The sequence below is a fragment of the Suncus etruscus genome, chromosome 6 (assembly GCF_024139225.1).
Source record: "Suncus etruscus isolate mSunEtr1 chromosome 6, mSunEtr1.pri.cur, whole genome shotgun sequence".
NCBI lineage: Eukaryota > Metazoa > Chordata > Mammalia > Eulipotyphla > Soricidae > Suncus > Suncus etruscus.
This window is the reverse complement of record NC_064853.1, coordinates 2,332,537-2,341,334: the sequence shown is the minus strand read 5'-3', so window position 1 is coordinate 2,341,334 and position 8,798 is coordinate 2,332,537.

Sequence of the window (8,798 nt, the reverse complement as noted above, 5' to 3'; positions counted from 1 at the left end):
GGCTTCAGGTATGAGCAGCGCCCAAGGACTAGGTCAGTGAGGGAACCACAGAGAAGGCATGGGGGAGTCACTGGTCTCCCAGGACCTTCCCCACTCCCCACACCTGAGTGACCACGTTCCGTGCAGGCAAAAATATACGTTGAGTCCATCTTCTCATAATTTTCATTGAGGGTAGTGGGGCCACACCCAGCGGCTCTCAGGGGTTACTCCTGGCTCTGTGCTCAAAAATCACTCCTGGCAGGCTCCTGAGACCCTATGTGATGCCCGGGATCGAACTCAGATCGGCCCTATACAAGGCAAATGCACTGTCCTCTGTGCTATCGCTCCGGCCCCCATCTCATCTGTAACCCTCCTGACAATTCATCCCTGTCCTGGTCTCATTCATGTCTCCTCCAGCCCAGCAAGGATGTTTTTGGGGGATCAGAGAAGTAAAGAAAGACCAGCGAGGCCTGGGCGAGAAGGTGCAGTTCTGAGATTTGCCACTGGGGGCAGAAGACCGAGGACAGAGTCTCCAGCTCCAGCTGTGCTCCCTCACCTGGTCCCAGTGTCCCATGGGCTCAGCCTCGCTCTCCCTGCACCCCAACTCTCTCCACTCAGGGCCAGCTGGAAATGGGGTGTCTGAACATAGCCCCTGGAACCCCTCCTCTCGGCCATGGGTGGATGTAGCTTCAGCATGTGTCTCTGAAAGAGGATAAGTGAGGTCCAGTCCCTTCTTGTATTACAGATGTTGGGGGCCCAGGTGGAATGGACAGAGGGGACCTTGCCCGACCCAGCAAGGAGGAAACGCCCCATTGGCACTCCTGATGCAGCCTGTTGTTTCTTGTTTGCCTTCAAATCCAGAGGTCGGAGCCCTCAAGCACGAACAGATTGTTAACTTTCCTGACTGAAAACACCCAGAATGTCTCCCACGAACGTCCCCCCTCTTCCCCCATCCCACCTCCTTTGTTCTGTCTGGGCGGAAGGAGCTGTCTATGCTCCACACACAGAATTTCCAATTAGATTATTTGAATGGAACCAGCAGCTGTTCATTCAGAAGAGATGAGGGGTTGGGGCCCCCCGAGTCCTTGACTGGAACTCCCAGGGGCCCCTCTGCCCTGTCTCCTCATGCACCAGGGAGCCCCACTCCTCTGCAGCACAGGCAGCTGGGCTGGACACAGACACCCCCCCTTCTTGGGCTGCCCGCGCCAGCTGGCCTTGCAGGGCGCATTTGTGAGTGAGTTCCTATGCGTGCAGAAGAACAGCTTTCGGGGAGAGATGGGGTGCAGGATATCCCAGCTTCACTCTCGGGGATGGTTCGTGAGTCTCTGGAAGGAGAAAGGGGACAGGGAACCTGAGGGGCTCTCTGGGGTCACAGTAGGGTTCTAGGCTCAACACAAGGCCCCATAGCGGCACTACCCAGAGCCCCCAACCTGTATCAAATTCACACAGATCCTGGCCTCCCCCGTTAGACTCTCTCCCAGGGTCTCCAGCCTCCACCACCAGACACACCCAGGTTCTGATCTCTCCTGTCAAACTCTTGCCCAGAGTCTCCAGCCTCCACCACCAGACCTTTGCCCAGGTCCTAGGCTCCCCCATCATACCCACCTCCCTCCACAATCACAAGCCAGTTTCCTGAACATGCCCATACCCCCACTGCCTGGTCCTCTAAAGAGCTTCAGGAAGGACCACAGGGCAGTGAGGAGTGGAAAGGAGGAGAGGGGCCGAACCCTAACCAGTCTCCAAAGTCAGCCTGGTTTGTGGGGGGCTTGTTTCAGCTTGTTTCAGGAGTAACCACCTCCCCCAGATGTGACATGCCAGGACTACAGTTGACTCCTAAGTGCCCCTCTGGAGGCACTTTCCCCAGTGAGCTCTTCCCCTCTCCCAGGTGAGTCCCTCAGGTGTGCTCTCCTTCAGGTGAGCCCCACTGGACTCCCCACTTCTCTCTGAGTGACTGGTTCCCTCTGCTGGAAGATGACCTCTAACCTTGCCAGGATCCCCGTGGGAAGCCGACAGGCTGCACCATCACTCTTTCCACCCTTACAGTGCTGGGTCCGGGCACCCTGAAGAGCTGAGGACCCCCCATGTTCTGTCTCCCTAGCAGATGCATCAACACTGGGAGCAGATGAATATTCAGGCACTGCGGCGCTTCTGAGCATGATGAATATCGAAGACCAACACATCGTAGATCATTCCAGAATCCAGGACAGGCGCACTGCAGGGGGCGGGCCATGGAAGACTTTGGCCCTAGTGGGGTCAGAACCCGAGGCAGGGCGGGAGCTGGCCATGACTTCCAGTCCCCAAGTGAGGCACAGGTGCCAGTCGTGACACTGCTCTATGTGGTCAAACTCCGGGGGCTGCTTGGACAAAGTGGGAGCCAATGTTTCATGGAGGCTCACAAGGACTCCAGAGGTGACCATGAGGAGGGAACTCGAACAGCACTGCTAGATCCTACCCAGTCCCGCTCACCAGAGCCTCGAAAGCTCCAGATGTGGGGGGCCCAGAGATACCCCAAAGGGCTGGGCCCTGGGATGGGGAGAGAAGACAGGCATTTTGGAGTTTGCAGCTCATGCATTTGCCCAGGCCTGGAGTTGGCAATGGAGAGGCAAGATGGGGCTAATGGAAGAGAAAGTGTGTGTGTGTGTGTGGGGGGGGTCGTCCCTGTGTTGTTATGGAGGTCCATGGATAAGGGCAGCCTGGGATGACAGTAACGAAGGCAGTCAGTCTCCTGCTCTGTGGCTGCAAGCAGGGGCGAGGGAGGGACTCCAGGACAGAGCCCCATTAACAAGGTCTGCCCTCAGGTCTCTGGGGCTGACCTGGATGTGTGGTTGTGGGTAGGGTTGGAGGTGGGGAAAGGTACACCCCTTCCTTCACCTCGGGAGAAGTCCTGAGGATCCCCCACTTTTTCCATCAAGTGGTAGATTTTGTTCGTCCTTCCACTGGCTCCCTCCAAGTGCTGCTCAAGCAACCGTGAAGCACGAGAATAGAAACTATTGTTGGATCGCCAAGGTCATCCTCCAGTGCAGAGCCAGTATCTGAGCACTGGAGAGTGAGTCCACCTGCTCCCAGGAGTCACTGTTTCTCCAGATGTCTAGGAGAGCAGCAGGCAGAGATTGCTCCTCCAAGAGAGAAGGAGGAAATGGGAAGAAGGAAGAAGCTTGGGGAAGTCATAGAGTCCAGTGGGTGAGGTGGGAGGTGGGCATCACCTGTCCAGTGGGGTGAGTAGGGCAAGCGGGGTCTGGGGCATAGTCTCTGATGGACACCCTGGACCTTCCTGCGATTGAGCTTGTCCTGGTAAGAGGATGTCCAGGTGAGCTGCCCAGGTAGCCCCCAGGTGAATGCCCCTTTAGAAAGCTGCTGTGCCCACAGTGCCAGGCTCGAGTCAGTGCCCCAGTCTTCTGTAGGCTCACCCTGCATGTGGGAGGTGTTCAGAGCCACCCTCTTTTGGGACAGGGCATAGCTGGTGGGCATCATGCCCATCTGACCCCAGTAGACAGGCACATGGAGGCGGGGGTGAGTGAAGCCCTTTGCCGGGATCATACAGACAAGGCTGGGGTGGCTGTTCGGGTCCCCACACCATAGGCCAAGGGTAGGAATAAATCCTCAGGATGCAGACACCAGTGGAGCATCTTGCTCCACCCATCCATCATGCAACCACTCTCTTCTGGAGAGTCAGACACCTCGCCCAGATGTGCAGGAAGGGAGGGAGGGGCAAGGCTGGCCCTGGGCACTGTTGCTCTGGAAGCCAAACCTAGGGCTGTGGGGTTGGGGACACTCCGAGGAATGAGAAGCTGCAGAGAAGGAAATGCAGGTGGTTAATCCCAGAGACAGTGGGAGAGACAGAGAAATCCCGGCCAGGTGGCCCAAAGCTCTGCACTGGGAAAGCAGGGAGGTGTGTGGTCAGTCTGCATGAGCCAGTTTCCTTCTGAGGTCAGCGACTGGGAATCAACTGAAATCTGACCCAGGGCTGGGGGTGCAGCTCCGGACTCCCACCACCACCACAGCCAGAACAATCTTCCCTCCACCCTGTGTCCCTGGATATGCCACTTGAGGCTTTGTTCTCAGAGCTCAGGAATTGGGGCTGCAGGCAGGTGCAATCAAGGGCTTCCAGGCCACCCCTTGGCCCTCCCTCTGTGGCACAGGAAGGCGGGAGCTTTTCAGGGCATTAGGGTGCCCCAAGATTCGCACGTTTAGATCCTGTCTCGAAAGTGCAGCAGGCATGTGGTTTAGCGGAGGGTCTTTATTGGGGAGGGGGTGACACTGGAGAAAGGTCACTGCAAGTGGATACTGACACTGTTGTCCATGGGAAGAGGGCCTGGGGCACACATGAGGGATGCGGAGACCAGGAGAGGGTGCGAGCTGGGCACACACTGAGCTGGGCCCCAGTGTCTGTTCCTGTCCATCCCATCCTTTCCTGTCCATCCCAATCACTCCCGGATCAAACTTCCAGCTGCTCACACCCTGGGTCACAGCAGGGACAGCCCTGGGAGCTCCCAGCACTGACTCTGGAATGGGCTGAGGCCTTGAAGCCTGCACGGCCATGTCCTATGCGCTGCCCTGAGCTTCTGGACAGGCCGCAGAACCCCAGGTCCAGCCAATCTGTGTGGCCCTCTGAACAACCTTCTTCCTGGCACTTGGAGGAGGCTCCCTGTGGAGTGCTCAGGGACGTGTCTCATCAAGGGAAGGGAGAGCAAGAGGGAAGTCGGGGTGCAGGGAGCCAAGGGGGCCCCAACTTCTACTGTAGGTCCCCCCCAAACAAGACCTCCACCCAGACAACTCAGAGGGCCAAACAGCCAGCTGCTGAGGTCCTCTTGGGGTGACAGTGGTCCCAGCTATCCTTCCAGGGGGCAGCACTCTCCAATCAGGGGGTGACGCAGGACATATAGTCTATTCAGGGGGTGACATGCAGAGACACTGTACAATCAGGGGCTACACAGAACCGCTCTGTCCAATCAGAAGACAGCACACAACGTCCTATGGGAGGTTCTGCAGTTGGTTCAGCCTCTGCTCCCCCAAAACCCAGGCCTGCCCTCCCCCGCCTTTTGCCCCTCAAAACTAAAGCTGCCCATTGTGACCTGTCACAGCCCACCCTGGGGGTAGGGCCAGGTAGAGAGAGGGCAGAGGACGGGGACGACACCAACTCCTGTGGCTCTTGTCCAGCAGGCAAAGGGTTAACGGGCGGCTAGCCCGAGTCACCCCAGGGCCCGGCTAGGATGGAGAAGAGAACAAGGGCCCGTCACCCCAATTACCCCAGCATAATAAGGCTGGCAGCTGCGGGCAAGGTGCGGGCTGTTTCAGCCGCTCAGCACTTTCGCAGAACCAACGCGGTTATTTATATCCATCACCACCCGCCTGCTGGCAGCGGGGCTGAGGCCCTGGCGGGGGTCTCTGGGTGCCCTTGGCTGCCAGTGGATCCGGGGTGCCAGCTGGAGGGGCCTCGTGGCAGGGGTCTCTGGGGGGAGACTGGGAGAGACAGCCTGGGGGAGTCTGGGGTGACCTTGCCAGGCCTGCAGGTCACCCTTGGTGGCCAGAGGATGTGAGGGCAGTGGTGGGCAGAGGTGGCGGTGCTCAGTGGCTGAGCTTGTTATGTCTTCCTCTCTTCCCAACTCCCTGTCACCTCCTCCCATTGGCTTTGGCCTTCGGCTCCTGTCCCTCTTTCTGTGCATGGGGTCAGCACCTCCCTGCTGGCAAATGTACAGAAACCCAGCAACAGGGCTCTCCCCATGACTACAGTAGGAGCACTGTGACTGGAGAACAGCAGGAACACTGGGTGGGAACACTGCAGATAGAACAGGCAGCCTGGCAGTGGCAGTCCAGGGTTCTGTCCTCATCCTGTTCTGTAGTGGGTCTATAGGTGCACAGGGTCCCCCAGAATCTGGTACTCTCTTACCCTCCTTGGAAACATAGCCTGCAGGGCTGAGTGTGGCTTCCCAAATGTCTGATATCTGACTTGGACCTGAACTGGGCCCTTCACCCAAACCTACCACACCCTCTTTTTTCCCCAGGTCAGGTCATATGGAAGGGACAACCAGAGGCCTCCAGGGTCTCTTGGCCCTTCCCAGGGAAGAGAGAGGAGCATAGAGGAGGGATCGAAACCAAACCCACCAGCTGCCTCCTTCACCCCCTTCATCTCGTTCTTCCCCTGAGCTGTGTGGCTCAAAGTCACTTTCTCAGTGTGGCCAAGGATGGAAGAAAGTTCTGGCGGCCTTGCCTGTCCACCTCACAGCATGAATGAACCCCAGGATCTGGGCTGCCTCTGAAGTCCCATGGCTACTGGGCCTGTTTGAGGAGATTCACTCTGGGAGAAGGGGGGTCCTGATTGGGTCTGAGTGAACTCCCCAGGACTAGGTGCTCTGGCCAGAACACCATGCTGGCCACCAGCAAAGCCACATGAGAGTGAAAACATCAGCTCAGGCTGGCATCTGCCCACTCAGGATCCAAGACCCCCTCAGCGTAGCTGCCAGTCCCCCCACCAATACACACACCCCATCTATACTGCCTAGCTGTAGAGTCTCAGAGAGTGGCACCCAAGGATCCAGTGGCTAATCATCCATAGCTCAGGAGGCTGGGAAGGGGGTGTCTGAAGCAGTGGCTGGGCAGTTGGGGCCAAATAAGTCTCTCATCCCTGGGAACCAGAGGCTCCCCCAAGTCAAGGTCAAGCTGGGTTGGAACCCCTGAGTGGCCTGACTGCAGGGCTCAGAAATGTTCTGGAACTTGGATCCCACCAGATGCCATGGCCCCCATGGTCCCTTCCCCATCAGGTGTGTGGCCCTCATGTGACCCCTGGGAGCATGCTGGGGTCCAGCACCCCCACTCCAGCCATGCATCAGCCGCAGCTCTCAACCAGCCAGTGCACAGGCAGGAATCAGCAGCTCAGCATGTGCACCGGCCAGGCCCCACCAGAGACGCCGTCACACCCTAATGAGCTGCCGGAGCCGCCACTTCTCAGCCTGCCCAGCTGCTCCCAAGGCCGTTATGGCTCCACAGCGCAGAGAAAAAACACCCCGAAATTCCTGAAACTCATCTCAGACTCCGTGTTCCTGGGAGGCGATCTGGCATGCGGCCACGGCTGATGCTCTCTGAAGGTCACTTTCCCAAGGACAGCCCAGCAGCTGGCGCCCGGGGCTGCAAGGACCAGCCTGTCCTCTGGACCTGGGCACTGCTGGCCCCTCCATGGGGTGGAGTGGGGAGTTGGGGCACTGTTGGGGCCCAGCATGGTTTTTTTTTTTTGGGGGGGATGCTTTTATGTTACTTTGTTTTGGAGTTATATCTGGTAGTCCTCAGGGGTTACTCCTGGCTCTGTGCTCAGGAATCACTCTTGGCAATGCTCATGGGGGCATACAGGATCCTGGGGATTGACCCTGGGTAAGCAGCCTCCCCACTGTGCTATCGCTCCAAACTTAAGGCCTCCGCTTTTGCCTGAACTGCCCAATCCCTGCCCAGAATGACCCCCACCCCTGCAATGAGCTTATTCCCATCATCAGGGTCCATGGATCCATGAGCTCCCATGAACTCAAGGAGAGAGCAGCCCCCCAGAAGGATGGAAGGACAGAAGGGTCTCCTGACCAGGCCCCACATGCTACCTGTTGGCCTTGTCTGGGCAAGCAACAATCCAATTCAGGGGGTCATGTGCACCCTAAATATGTGACCCCAACACCCTACAAACAAAGACAGAAAGAGGGTGATGGTGATGGTGACAGTGATGGTGCTGGTGCTGGTGATGCTAAAGATGATGTCAATGAAGATGATGTGATGATGACGACAGTGAGGATGACAATGGTGGTCATGATGGTGGCAAAGCTGTGACAGTGATACAAGTGACAGTGAGGGCAGTGATGGTGCCAATGGGGGTGTGAAGATGACTTTGATGATGAGGGTGAGGTAACCAGGGAGGTAATGTGACAATGGCAGAGATGATGGGATAGTGGTGACGATGGTAACCATGGAGATAATGGTGGTCGTGGTGGTGATGGTGAGGATAATGGTGATGTCACAGTGACCATGGAGATGATGTGACAATAACAGGATGGGGATGAGGATGTGGTAACACACAGTGGTAGTGACAGTCATGGTGACTGACTGTGACATTGGGAATCATGAGGAGGAGGTACCATGGAGAACATGGTGACAATGACGTTGACAGTGACATTGGGGATCGAAGCACCATTCCAGTGCTTGCACAGTCACACGAGCTCTGCTCCCCCTAAACCAGCTGCTTCCCAGGAGCACCCCAGCAGCCCTCACTGAGCAGGAAGTCGGGGACCCCAAAGGTTTGTCCAGGCACCACCTCCAGAAAGACATAGCTGCCTCAGAGAGTTGCACCCCACTTCTGAGCCCAGAACCCAGCAGGGGCTGTCCCTGACCTTTCTCAGAGCACCTCAGCCTTTCTCTAGTGCTGCCTCCAAGAACACAGACACTCACAGTGAAGCAGAACCTGCTCTTTGGGAACACAGCCCCCCCCCCCCCATGCTGCCAAGGCCACAGAATCCTTTCCAAGGTGAACCCGTCTCAAGGCACATCCTTATCACTCCTCCCCGAGGTCCTCCCCTTAGTCCTTCCTCCTTTCAAAAATCCCCTCAGACGTGGGCACCCCCTCCTGATTCCCCTGTGTGCACCCTCTGGCCGGAATCACCCCCAAGCCGTACGTGAACTATGCCCCCACCCAGTGCATCCTGGTGCTTTGTCAGCAGATGGTTGAACAGCCGTGCATGAGGGTAGGAAGATGAGCCTCCCCCACATCTAGGTACTTTGTGATTCTGCACAGATGCTAGATTAAGTCAAAGAGACGTGTCATACTTTTCTCGTCACTCTGCTAGGGTGTG